The sequence below is a fragment of the Paramisgurnus dabryanus genome, chromosome 20, assembly GCF_030506205.2.
Source record: "Paramisgurnus dabryanus chromosome 20, PD_genome_1.1, whole genome shotgun sequence".
Lineage (NCBI taxonomy): Eukaryota > Metazoa > Chordata > Actinopteri > Cypriniformes > Cobitidae > Paramisgurnus > Paramisgurnus dabryanus.
This window is the reverse complement of record NC_133356.1, coordinates 20,109,896-20,124,884: the sequence shown is the minus strand read 5'-3', so window position 1 is coordinate 20,124,884 and position 14,989 is coordinate 20,109,896. Positions and strand designations below refer to the sequence as shown.

The following is a 14,989-nucleotide window of genomic DNA, read 5'->3' as shown; positions in this document are numbered from 1 at the left end:
TCTTACAATGGAAGTAATTCGCTGAATGACCCAATGAACAGTGGCATAACGCTGGTTAAAACTGTTAAATTTTCTGAATTCAGACATTGTTCAAACCATTTGGGATGATGCAAGTACTATTGTGATAAAATATTAAACAGTGCTAGTAGTTTTTTTTAGGGTTGTTCCGATTCCGGTACAAGTATCGGAAATGCGGCCGATGCAACAAAAAATTCTGGCATCGGAATCGGCGAGTACTTGAACTCATGTACCGATCCGATCAGGGGAATCCCTGTCCCCATTTTGAAGTGCGTTCCACTTCGTAAAGTGAACGAGGGAAGTTTATATGGAAAGACCCTCGCTCCCTCGATTTTGACCGAGGGAGTGAGTCTACTTCATATGTACACTTCAGGCAGCTTCATATACCACAATGCAACACGATAGTGATGTCACTTCAGCAGCTCGCGCTTTACACAGTTCAAATGATGGAGGGGGCGGTCTCCACTTTCCATGTGATCAAGGGCTTAGGGCGATCCATTTGAACCGACTTCAAGTTTTCCAGCAGTAGTGGGCACTCATACAACGTAAGCAATGACGTACATCCGAGTGAACGAGACTGAGGGAAGTTAGCGAGGGAAGGTCATAAAAAACTAACTGGAAGTTCACTGTATGTATTTGTTCATGTTTTATAAAGGAATAAGTCTGAAACACAACATAAAATAAATAAATCCATTCGTACAGGGCTAGTATAGCTGTATATACAGATACACACCCATGTATTGGATCGGTACTCGCTATTGGACGATACCCTGGGCCCAGGTATCGGAAACGGTACCGGGAAGAGAAAAATGGTATCGGAACATCTTTAGTTTTTTTTTTACAATCTTACGTATTAATTTACGTAATTGTTATTTAATATGAATTCCTATGATGTACATCATACATAACATATAACTGTCGGACAAAGTAAGAATTAATAAAACGTTACAAAGGTAAAAGGAGGTTGTACTAAAACACACTAATAAGATCATACGAATGATGTGAAGTTAGCAACCTTGAAATATAGGTACGTATTACCATGTGATTATATTGTTTTTTCTTATGGTAACCCTTATATTGTTGCTTGTCATAAAGTCTAGCCAGGCCATTGTATAGTGTTGTTTTATAACATTATTTAAGTGGATGACATAAAGGTCGGTCATCTTTCTTTTATTCAGTTATATCTAAATGCTTTATTCCATGCTTTGGCAGCAAATCAAAACCAGGGATATCCCTTGGCAGAGAAAGTTTGAATTGCTAAACCAATATATTCACTCCACTGGGTTCCTATTTAGGAGACAAAAGACCAGTGTGCCAGCAACATTAGGCAACAACTGCAGTATTGTAACTGAGTAAAAGAAGTCATCGAACATGCTTTGCAAGTTTGTAATCTTTCGAGGGAATATCTTTGTCATGAATTACCCCATACTCAACCTTCTCGGCCAGGCAGTTGCCTGAAGCATTGTCTAATGAACCACCACCATCAACACAGCCAGTTCACCCAATAGCCCTTCCTCTGTTTCTCCATTAATTTACCTTTCACTGACGCAAGCCTCCACAGGCAGGTGGACCATAGCAGGAAGCAGGAGAGTGTGAGAGCGTGTGCTTATGATCCTCCCTCCACATGGGCAAACTTAGTGGAGTGGGTTTTCAAAGCCGATCGAGCGGGACAGATGTCCTCCGAACAGCACATCCCTGATCACTGAACTGAATCAAAGCTTTTAGCCAAACTGCTTGCATACTGATGGAGGAGATGGACTGTGTTAATCTGTTCGGGGATCCGTGTTGGGTGTCTCGCTGGCTGAATCAAGGAGTGCATAAGATGGTGTAGGAAAGAGCGGGAAGGTTCTCTGATCACCACAGTTTTTGTCCAAGATATTTGGGCTGTAGTTTATTCCCTCCTAGTATCTTTCACTCAACTGAGGGAATAAGGCAGTGGCCAAGACACGCATTTGGCACAGACGAGGCCTGAAACTGACAGAGACAAGCACACAGCAAACTAAAGGATCACTAAAGGATCAGTCATAAATCCTGTCCTGTCTACGCTACCACTCTGCTTTATTTTACATGCTACTTGTAAATTTTATGGCTTTGAATTATGGATTATTTTTCAGAATTGTAGTTCAATTATGTACTTACACTGCCAAGACCACCCAAAAATGATGTGTTTTACAGTTTTAGGGGCGGTTTCCCGGACAGGGATTTGATGACTACTAGACTAAAATAAATCTAAGAGTTGTCCAAACTGAAAATCAACTTGCACTGACATATCTTAAATTACATCAGTGCCCATTATTTAGCCTCAAAATGCACGCCAGTAAAGTTATTAAAACTAGGTATATTTCATAATTAAACTAAGTCCTAGTCCTGGTTTAAGCTAATCCCTCTCTGGGAAACCACCCCTTAGTGTGTTAATCTGAAAGAAATACTTTATCCCAAAAATACTACAATATGGTTCCTCCTGTATCATAAATTGCTTATGATTTTTCCATTTTTAATTTTAGAGAAAATTATAATGGAACGTGTTCAAATGTAAAATTTATTTTATTGTACATTACATACCGTTTCATGCAATAATGTGCTAAACACATTTATACAATTAAAATTTTTGTTTAAAATACAATACCTTGTGGAAGAGGAATTGAGAAAGGAGAATAGAACAAAAAAGTCTTAAGCTGTATTTTATATACGTATATTTAAAAAAAATCCTTGTTGCACTTAATTTTTAAAGTTTAAACTATTGGAATTAACAAATCATTTTAACATTCATGAAGATAAAAAAATAAAGTTGCTTGGACTTAAGTTAATTTTATTTTTATAATTTATAGCAACTTTTTACTAGTCAAAAAAGTTTAAATTATTAATTCAAGTTGTTTAAACTTTTAAGTCCAACAAGGAATTTATTTAAAGTGTTGGTCCCAAGTTTACATATCTGTACCTAAATGTTACATATTATGGAGCTTTTCCATTGCATGAAACCCCACGGTTTGGTTTAGTTTGGGTCGGGTCAGCTTACTTTTGGGAGCTTTTCCATTGGGTGCAGTACATAGTACCCGATACTTTTTTTGGACCACATCGCTTGGGGTTCAAAGCGATCCGAGCTGATACCAAACGTGACGTGAAAACACTGTAGATCACTGATTGGTCTGAGAGAATCGTCACTACCAGCGTCATCGCTATAATATAAAGATTATCTTTACCTTAGCTTTAAACATGTTGTCTCCAGTGCTCTACTATAAGTTCCCAAACTCCCTTGTAGCAATGAATATCATCCACAGGTTGAGAACCAGGAACACCATACCAGTTTTTTCCCATACTTGCAGCTTGTAGCGGCACATTCGCAACGCATGTGTCCTCGTAGGGCATAAACTAATAATGAATAATTAACAAGGTCAAGACTTAAGAGAGCACACAAAACACAGGCCACGCGACTATCCACACAAAACAAGGGCTGCCATGATCCTGTCACATAAAACATGTAAAAAGACATACATGGCTGACAGGATCATGACATATTAATATCGTACACTGCAATATAATTTGCATTTAGCAATGTTTTTTCCTACTGTGCACGACCCCTAGAACAAACCTGCACCTCATTTTCAGGTCACGACCCAGCAGTTAAAAACCTCATATTTAAGAGATCTTGTTTTGATTCTGCTGATTAGCAGTTGGTTGAATCTTATCCCTGCAGTTTTCTGTGTAGCACTGCTGGTCATTGCAGAGAGAAAGAGACCGAAAGCAAGAGAAGTCGTCAGACATCGCTAGCACTGAGCACTAATTACCTCAAGCTTTCCGCCACTCAAGTGCCAACATCTGCTGCAATCAGTCCTGTTCTGCTCTCAGCCGAGGAGCTGTTGAAAGGAAAGCTGCTCTCTGGAGTCAACAAGCAGTCAAACACGACCGGCTCTACATTTATCTCTCTCGCTGTGCTTTTACTTTAAACACTGCAGGGATGGCCGGTTTCAAGCGCAAGGTGCGTGCGTGTGTGTGTGTGTGTGTGTGTGTGTGTGTGTGTGTGTGTGTGTGTGCAGCATGCATTTAAGAGTGAGCCTGTAAGAGAGAGGGTAAAATTGTGTGACTTGATATGATACATGGTGACATTTTCAAATACCTTCATCCAATGCCACTTGCAGTGCAGTCAGTCCATACAGTTTCATTCGTATCTGTGTCCCCTAGGGATCGAACCTATGACCTATGTGTTACTAACACAATGCGGGAAAACTGAGGAAAACTGGATGTTGTGTTGTAGATATTGCTCATGTTACTTTAAGATCGTGTTAATGAGTCAGTCTAAACTTAATTGTTTGGGGTTTTTAATTGCCTGAATTGACTTGGAATATGTAGTATTTCTTTTATTTTTAAAGTTTCTTGCATTGCTTGAAAATGCACTACGCTGCACTTTGCAAAATTCAGTCGACATGTCTGTTTGAAATGCAGTCCGCATTTAAATTTAGATCTGAATCTTGCTTCTTTTGGCACATGTTTAAAGAATTAAACTAGCTCAGCACTTGTCCCACTGTGACAAACAGATGAGGTGTGAGGAGGCAAAAAAAAAACACATAGACATTTTCACTGGTGACTTTTCTGATGAAATTTCTGAACACAAGATCTCTCAGCAGGCGTAACCTACATTGGTTTGTAAGATATCAACCTTTTAGTTTGGTTAGCATCACGACCTTCAGGTATCCAAATAACTTCTCAAACACGGCAGACTCTGTGACTGTCCTGAAACTATTAGGTCAATTTATTTTTGTTTTACAATGCACTTTCAAATCCTTATTTTCAATTTTGTCTAGTGTAATGGTGCATAAATGTTTTTATTTTTATTTTGGTTTAGTTTCAGTATAGTGTGTTTATTTCTGTTCCAGCATCACAAATTGCATTGCAAAATATGCCATCTGCACATGATGACATACTACATTTTATTACAGCTGCACTATAGTTAAATAATTCTTGGGATTTACTTTTACAACAAATTTACAACAATCACACTGCAGCAGTTGCAAATAAAATGTGCTATAAATGTGACATTACTGCTGAGTTGTTAAGCAAGTTAGTGGCGCACCTTTTAAAATGTAATACATTCAAATATATTCAACTTGTTTTGTGTCAGCTAAATGTTTTGTGTATCCAGCTGTGCCATTATTTCCTGTTACAACACTGCATGCTGGTCTATTGTTTTGCTGTTGTCAATTTAAGGTTTACCTGTCGCATATAGGAAGTGTTTGGCTGTTTAAGATTTTATCAAATATAGAGTGACATGCTATATCTTCCAGGTTCATCAGCGGCGCAGCCATTTGAAAAGCCAACTTTTCATTTGGCATTCTCACCAGACGCGGAAGAGGCGCCAAGCGAGAGTGATTTACATGTTAAGTCAAGGCAAAGACGTGAATAGCCATCCTGTGGCGCGGTACGCGCAAATGGTGTGTTGCGAATGGTGCAGAACTTGCTGAAGGCACGTTCCGCGCGGATTGAACGTTGCTACTAGAAACGCGCAAGTTGAAAAATCTGAACTTTGCCGGATATTCGCATCGTGTTAACCAATCAGGAGCTTGCTCTAGTAGTGACGTGATTACAGGGAGCGAGCAGAGTCGCAGAAGCCCCTCCCATGATGCAAATTTGTGAACCCTGTGAATGTCTCAAATTTCACCCACGGCTTTTACGCGCGAATGCAGCGAGTAAATTCAAAATGTTAAAACGTCCAACTACGTAAATAGTGCGTTTTTGCCGCCTCTACCTCTGCTGGTGTGAACGCACAGTCAGAATGCTGTGTTGGAAAGCGTGTTACAAAAAGGAGGAAATCAATTGGTCATGTTTCCCCACACGATTTTAGATATGAAATGTGAATCGCCCATAAATCAGACTATTAAAAAAACACAAAATACTTTTTTGTGTGGTTAAAATATTTATATATTTTTTTTTAAACCAGAAATGTAATAATTTGAATTAAATGTTTACTTCAATACTTTGATTTTCAAAAGTTCATAGACATGTTCTCCTGCTTTAATAATATAATAATGTTCAGAAATGTCCAGTAAATGAACTCTTTCCCCGCCATTGCCGAGTTAACTCGTCAATTAAGAAAAACGAAAAAGCTTTCCTGCCAATGACAAGTTTTTCCAGCAATCCGTATTTCCCCTGTTTTCCAACAAGTGGCACTCTTACCCAACTTATAAAACCCAGAAGGATTCCCTTAGGGCAAAGAGTTCAAACTTAGTGTATGTTTTGATGATCACTCTGAATTTGATCTCTATCAAAAGTCCTTCACAAAAACACATTATCTTAGCTTTTTGTTAAAATCTTTAAAGAAACCTACACATATTTGAGAGGTGATAAAAAGAGAACAAACAAAGGTAGGATGATTTTTTTGTAAAGCAGAGGGTCTGTTCTTTCATTTGATATATTGAATGTTAATATATTTAAAGAAGAACATTTTCATAAAAATGCTGGCGCTGGCTGGCAACTTTTTTAAAAACGTTGGCAGGGAAAGAGTTAAATTTGGGGATATCATTTTCTCTAAATGAAATGTAGACATGGTCTGTGGAAAAGCTGATGGTGTATAATAAACACAATTGGGCCTCCTGCCTCTAATAGCACAAGCAGACGACTTTAATAAAACATCTTTCCAAAAATCTGAAGGTTTTATCCCGGTATAAAGTCCCCTCATATTACCATCTTGTCTCATCTCATCTAAAAAGCATTAGGCTGATCTGTCCTATACCTCTCTGTTTGTACTCTATGCTTTATTATCCAGAAGCAAAGCTCCATAGGGATGCTGGCGGATTCTGCCTCATAGCCATTGCTGGAGATTGGTATTGATCAAAGATTGATTCTGCGAACTCCTCGTTTAAGGGAATGTTGAGATGGAGCTGTAAATCTGCTGAATCATATTTTACAGGCTGACTCGCATTGATGCGGCCCACCACAAGACTTTTTAATTGGTTGAGAGATGAAGCCCCTTTACTTCTTGGCATTGTAGGACTGAGCAGGATCAGTGGGTTTCCTCAATCTGAGGGAAAGGGCAACAGCAGACTTGAAGCTGAAGTATAGTCCAGTTTTTGTATACTCCGGGCTTTAGGTTCAGATATCTGACCTAACACCAGAGATGTTACAGTAAAGAGAAGCAAATGGTTTCTTAATGTATGGTAGTTGATATAAAAGATGACTCTAGAGACAAAGTACACCAAATATATTTTTTCTAGGTTTTCTTAAAAAATGAAGGAAATTGATTTGAGGTTATATCAAAGATTAATATTGAAGGTCGTTGTGTCTTAGCTTTTGATTTACTTTTACTTCTGAGTAAAGCAGTGTGACGGACAGTAAATGAAGGGTAAAAGGGTTGTAGTCACCAGCAGATGTGTCTGCATGACTGTCTTGTCCTCTGTTTGCCGTGACATACTCAACCTTGAAGCCAGGAGGCAATTGCTTGACAAATGTTAATGAAATAAAGACGTGCTGCTGTTGGACTGTGACTGCGGCTGTGAGGAATTTGAACTGAGATTTTCTGACCACCCTATAGCGTAATCACCCATTATGGCCAGATTGTGTAACCAGCATGAAACTCTGCTTGACTAGCTCAATATTTACAGTAAAAGACATCATTAGCATTCTTCATCTTGTACATGTACATGCACAGGGATTTCAAAGGTGAAGCATGTAATGTCCGTGCAAATGAAATTGCAAATCTGTTATTATTAATATAAAGAAGCTGTCTCGCCCCAAACTTAATTTAGCGTTTGGAACCGTTTTTAATGTTTTGAAAGTGGCACCAAGCCACAGTGTTTATGGTTTCTTGGTTAACCAAGCTCTTAATCGTGTAGGGGAGAACGGGGCACAACCAAAAGCTTTTTGGTTTTGGCTCAATCATTCAAAAAATATTTGAGTTTGATTAATTATATTTTTACACAAGCAACACACACATCTCTGCTACAAATGAACATTTGAAGTTTGTTTCTAGTTCTTACCATTCTTGGACAATTACACCAAACGTGACAGAAGTGCAAACATTACAACTTACCCCATAAGTGGGGGTTAATTGTACCAGGTTAGTTGTAACACTTGCTAAAATTTAAGTTTGCAGGCAAATATTTCAATACTATTTTGTCTATATACTTGAAGTGGATATTGTTTATATATCTGTCTATGATAGACAGGTATCCACATTGTATTCATTAATCCAGCCCTTTTCTAACAATAGTTCAATTATAAATGGATACAAATGTCTAAATATGTGAGTAAAAGCAGCACAATTAATACAAAACATTTTTTATATGTGACCCAGTCTGTAATAACCATACTACAGTTTCAAAAATCAAATTCTGAGATAATGAGCATCAAAGTCTGAACTAAGCCATTCATTTCGTCATGATTTCAATCTTTGAAGTGACCTTATTCAATCAATATTAAAGATATGAACAAAAATACATTTGACACATGATTTTTGATAAGACAGACACATTTATTTTGTTGGCAGCCAGCAATCATTCATGTAAAGCCTATTTAAAACAAAAGCAAGAATTACGCTAATGTTAGCGGTTTTCATATCGTAAGTGCTGAGGGGTTAGTTGTAACACAGCGATACAATTAACCCCGCTGGATCAAAATATTTTCAAACCCACCAAAAAAGTTGCTAAGAGCTGCAGACATATTTCAGAACGATGCTATGTTTTAGTCAACAAGACACTGATTAATATGACATAGCATTGGATTTGGTATCTTACACACCCAACTTAGAAACCGAAAAAAAACATATGATGAAAAAATTTACTAACATGCCACCAAAACATTCGTTCATCAATAACTCTCTGGAAAAACATTATACATTTCCAATAATTTGCTGGAGATTGTCTTTTGGCAGCGTGAGAACAATACAGGAATAACAAAACGCTCAGCCTTGTGCAACAATGTAAACAGTCCGTGTTACAACTAACCCCACGCTAGTTTTTGTCCCCGCGCACCCCTGCTTGTAGTTGTTTCAGTGTATTAAGCTGGCAATAGAAGTATTTCAATATTATACAAATGACACACTTCAGCTGAAAAAAGGTGAGGAAAAATCAAGACAAAAAAATAAACTATTAATTAATGCATATAAGTATATTATATCTGTGTTGTGTTGTGTGTGATTCCTCACAATATGAGGTGATAAACTGAAGTGTACTGCTGCATGTGTACTGTGGTGTCTCACTCTTTCTCTTTCTTTCACACACACACACTGACACAGGGGAGAGTGGGTGTCCCATAAGACTAAAATGGTACCAGCTTGTGCACAACACATCACCTCTTGTCACACAGACTCGATAGACAGCTCTGATGTAAGATTTAACACTTTGTGAAGTGAGAGGCTGGACTTTTAGGGAGTAATTACAGCTTTTTTGCCTCTGAAGAGTGGGATGTGAATTTAAATTGAGTTAACAAACAGTATTCAGAATTGTAATTTATATTTGCATTTAAGAAATTGTACAGACTTCCTCTTCACCGCAATATGAAGTGTCAACAGAGGGTGATTTAAATTCTCTGTCTACACGTTTCGTCGCACCCCCTCCATCCCACTCACCTAGTGAAGTTGGCATTGCTCTTATTAATTCCTAACCATTTCTCTTTCTTTTGACTCATTCCACAACACTTCCTTCCCAATCAGTTTTTAGTTTTTCTTCTGCCTCATTTTCTTTGCAGACTTGGTCATGGTCCAAGACTAAAAGGATTTGCCCCATTTATAAAACGGTTCTATGAGTACAGAGATGGATCAGACCATCACTTACATTCTGCTCAGCTCAGCAGAGTTACATAATCTCCCCGATAGGCCTGCTGTGTTTGTATGGGCCCTACATAAAGGAAGATGAATCCTTTTTTTACAGTGACAACTGATCTGCTGCACTTGCAATGTACAGTGTGCATCAAGGAAGTTAATGTGAGTTTATATAGTCCCGTTTTTATGGGTCCATGTACAGTACAGTGCGCGTGATGCAAAAAAAAAAAATGCACATCGGCAGATTTTGGTGATCGTCACATGTTATACTATGTAGTCGAGATGCATTGCATTTTGTTGCAGTGCGCATGCATTGAACGTCTGCATACATGTACAAGTCAAATAAACCATGTTTTGCAAGGCTGAGCATTCAACTGTGTGCGTATGTTCACGTACACATAAAAACAGACTATTCCGGGCTTTCCTGACAAAGTTTGCTGTTCAAAGCCATCAAAACAAATAACTCAAATACCAAACCATTTTGATTGACAATCACTCTGCCCTGTGATGGTCTTAGCTTTGCTCTTTGGTGGATCAATAAGATCACGGTCAAAACCAAAAAGTCATTTTTTTCTCAAGCTTATCGTAGATCTCTACATTGATGTTTATCTCACCTTCACTCATGTACCAATGTCACTCTATTCCTAATTATTACTTATCTGTTTAGTCTGAGATTGGTAACATGTTTAGATTGCAAACAGTCTTTTAGTCTAATTTGAATAATGCTTCTTTTAAAACACTCTTGTATAATGTGCTATAATTACTTTCACTGCTAATGTATGCATTGCATTGCACATGTTGTCACGCCACATCCTACTCTGCTGCTATCACACATTTTTGTAATTCATAATGTACTATCATAAAATGATTATTAAATATATCAACATGTTGTAGTTGCTTCATATTCTTCATTATTCAAAAATATAATCTGAAGATCTTATAGATCTAAAGCAAAAAGCGAGGCTGCGGGTTTTGGTTTATCTGCTGGGTTTGTGAAAAATGCATGAAGACAAACAGCCTATAATTATGCCTGTTAGGGTGCAATAGTAAGGGTTAGATTTTCTTGTTTTACCCTAGAAAGATGTTGGCTGTGCTCCTTTATATGTTATTGAATAAAAATGTATACTGTTTTTGTGAGACACCTTGTGTTTTGTATGAGGACAAAAGAGATTAATTTTCTGTCTGTGCTTAGAAAGTAAACAGGTTTTCTGTTAAAACCATTCCAGAAACTAGACGGAAATTACTCGCTGTTATCAGACGGAGTTATTGTGCACCATTTTGAAGAAAGCATTGCGGATGTTTACACTGGTTCCTGATAGACATAAGCTTTAGTGCTATTGTCACCCAAGCCGAGGTGTCTCTGTAGAAAAGGAGCCTTTTTTATAGCGCATGCTTTTATCCTGACTTAAATCCATAGACATGGATAAAAAGTATTATTATTTTTATTATAATTATACAATACATAATCAGATGTAATACTTTAATGTTGCAATAAGTTTCAATGCTTGATGTTTTTCTTTTCAGAACCACATCCTATGAAATAAACACACAATATAGATCAGCTGCTATGAAAACATACAGGATGTTTAAATAAAAGCTTTTTTGCTAGTATTCAATACTGCATTCTCAAAATGAAAAGTTACCTTATAGTGCTCAAAGACAGACTATAATGCTTAATTTCCTAATGTAACATTTATGGAAAGGTTAACTGTATTAAATGAAGTATGCATATATATATATATATATATATATATATATATATATATATATATATATATATATATATATATTTACTGAGCTACATTTCTTTTAATACTTACACTGGGGACCAAAAGCTTGAAATAATGTGTAGCTTTAGTTTGAACATGACCTTTAAAGAGAATCTTGTTTTTATTTACCCACTGTCAAGTTGTTGCAAACTTGTTTTGCCGAATACAAAGGAAGAGATTTTGAATTTTTTTGTAACAAAGCAGATGTGGGGCACCATTGACTTCCACAGTAGAAAACATAATACTATGGAAGTGAATGGTGCCCAGATCTGTTCGGCTTTTAATTTTTTTCAAATAACTTAGTTTGTGTTCATCAGAATGAAGAAATTTATAGAGGATTGGAACAATTTGAGGGTGAGTAAATGATGACAGAATTTAAAATTTTTGGTGTTCTGTCCCTTTAAGAATTGATTTTTAAATGTTGTGCTTTATTATTCATTCCCCAGGAAAAGTGCTTATATCTGTCTAATGTTGCAATATTTTTGACGTCTGATTGGCACGTGTAGGTGGATCACTTAACTTTTTTTACTTTTTGTTTTATTGCTCTTAAAATCACGGGGCGCCACACAATATTACAGTACAATATTCAGCAATAAAAAGCGGCTTTGCTTACTGCCATATGAACAATCATGCCATCTCCGTCAGAGCTCTGTAATTGGCCATAAGCAGACTTCTTACATCAGTGCGTTCTTAAAGTTACAACTCACAATATAACCAATTTATTGGTATTTTTAAAAACTTTCTTTTCACACATAATCTCATAACCGTAATTTTACAGTAAATAAGTGTGAAAGGGGCTATTGTCTTTGTGGTTGTCTTTAAGTTGCCACAGAAGACTGGCATGACTTAGATTTAATCAATCATTGTTTTGAGCAATTATGTCTGAAATTGTTTTTAAAAGCTGATGATTTCATGCAGAGGTACATTAGAGTTTGCAAAGACAAAGGACAGTAGGTTCTTGCAGAAGAGAAAGAGATTTGGAAGACCCAGATGTACAGAATAAGAAAATTTTGGGACATAAGTTTGAGAAAATAGAACCAACACCAGTTTTATGTATAGCAGTACAGAGCTGGCCTTATGGGCAGAATTGTAAAGAAAATCCAGTTTGGAAACAAAACAAGATAAAGAGAAGGTTAGCATGGGCAAAGAAAAATAAGCATTGGGAAACAGATAATTGGAAAAGAGTTATGAATCTCAACCCCATTGAGCTCTTGTGGGATCAGTTAGACCATGAAAAGTGCTTGACAAACCAGCCACATCTACAGTACATACAGCCGATGAGACACGAAGCTTGGGGTAAAATGATAAGTATCTGCAAAGTTGCACGTAGGGCATTTTTTAAATAGTTTAAGCACATAAAAAAAAACTTGTAAGTTTTTTTTTTCAGTTTACCTATAGTTCTCCATATAGGGTCTTTTTACACAGGTTGTTGGACTGAGCAAATTGAAATGTAACAGAGCATAGTGGTAAAACTTCTTTCCAAAAATATGTGTGTACATTGCCCGACATAAAAAAAAAAAAACAGTACAGACGGAATGCAAGGACAGTATGCAACTTGTGTAAACGGCCCCAACATAACTCCTCATTGTCTCCTTTTAAGACATCCTATTTATGCCTGTAATGATCTCAAAATTTGCAGGGGTTTGAGGGTAACAGGTTTTTAAGCAAGTACAAGCAAGTATACAGTATGTACAGTAAGGGATAATACAGCAAGCCAAGTTTATTGGAAAATAAACCCTGACAGTGTGACTAGGACTTGTATAACCCTGGGTGGGTTTTTTTTGCAATAACAACTATTTAGATGTGCATTATCCCACTTATTACATGGCTACATTCCACATGAAAGAATTATTTGACAGTAAATATTGATTCAAAATACTCTTTAGCTTATTTGTAGCCTAATGCATTTTTAAGCTACTAACTTTTTGCATGAAAAAATCAATTTAGAGGCTTTAAATCAGAATTTAAAGTTCAAACAAGGTTAACATGGACTTTGATTTCATAATTTGTAAAAAATAATCTCATATGTTATAAATTATGCATATAAATATTACATTTATAATAATAATAATAATAATAATAAATTTTATTTGTATTGCACTTTACATTGAACAATCTCAAAGTGCTACAGAATATCAGTCTAAAAAAAAAACAGTCTAAAAAAAAAACAATCTAAAACAGACAATCTAAAAAACAATCTAAAACAGACCAAAGGAACAAGAAGCAAAAAAATATACTAAATACTTATAAATATACTAAATATATTGAAAGTTTAAACTGCTATCGGTTTCAGGTGGTTGTTATCTGGGAATAAAATACCTCGGAATGTTGCCACTGGCCAATCAGAATCAAGCCTTCCAGAGATCTGTGTACATAATGCATATACTGTATATCCTACACAGTACATTAAAATATAATGGCAATGTTTTTTTGAAGTTTTAATCCGTGAAATGTTTGTATTATTTGTTTGTTAGTGTTTTGTGTCCAGATAGTATAAAAGCAATGAGACTGCATGTCTGCATTATTGGCTAATTGGTTGAGTTATTGCACGAGCCTCAATTTAGTGATCAGGAAATAAATCAGGATGATCTCGGGGGGATGTGTCATTGATTCAGTAAGCCACTCTGGAAGCACTGAAGTTCACCCAATACCATATATAATCAAACTGTTACATTCATAAAAACAATCATTTAAGTAAACTCTTATTAATGAATAACTGAAGAATTATTGTCTTTATCCTACTGCACAGCATCCTTAGATCTTCAAATTATGATTTTTCTCAAAAGACATAATATTACACAATTCTCAAAAATTACAGCTTTATTCTCATAATCTTTATTATACTAGCCAAGCACTGATGCTGTTTTTTTTTTTGAAGGACACTGTCTGCCTCCTGCCACACACACACACACACACACACACACACACACACACACACACACACACACACACACACACACACACACACACACACACACACACACACAGAGAGACAAACATACAACCCCTGTATTCCACATGAGCAGTGTTTACAGCATGTGGAGGTTATTTATGCATTTTATGGGCCATTTACAGGCCCAGACGAGAGATGCCACAGTGTCCTTCTCACCTCCCGAAGGACTTGTCAGGGAACATAAACCATCCATGCTCTACAAGTGACTGTCTCCGTCTCTTGGCCATGGGAGACATCCATACATACAAGGCTTGTTTAACAATCATCATAGACTATCCTATAAATCAACTCTCGGCACACTGTCACTCTTCACCTTGACTTCCTTTCGTAGTCTCGCATGCCCGTCCTTCTACCACAGACAGGATAAAGTATCAGTGCTGCCCACTTTCGTAAACGTCCATAGGTGCTCGCCGTGTCTTTGTTACAATTAACCTTGACCCACTAATTAGACAAGGTTGGAGATCAAATAAACAGTTTGCAGTAAATGTGTTTTGAGCAGAT

At 36.8% G+C, this 14,989-nt stretch overlaps 1 protein-coding gene across 1 annotated transcript in view; it reads left to right on the top strand.

The window, feature by feature from the left end:
* The window catches only part of atrnl1a (attractin-like 1a), a 273,803-nt gene that overhangs the window by 214,764 nt on the left and 44,050 nt on the right, over window positions 1–14,989 (top strand). The window lies entirely within an intron of this gene.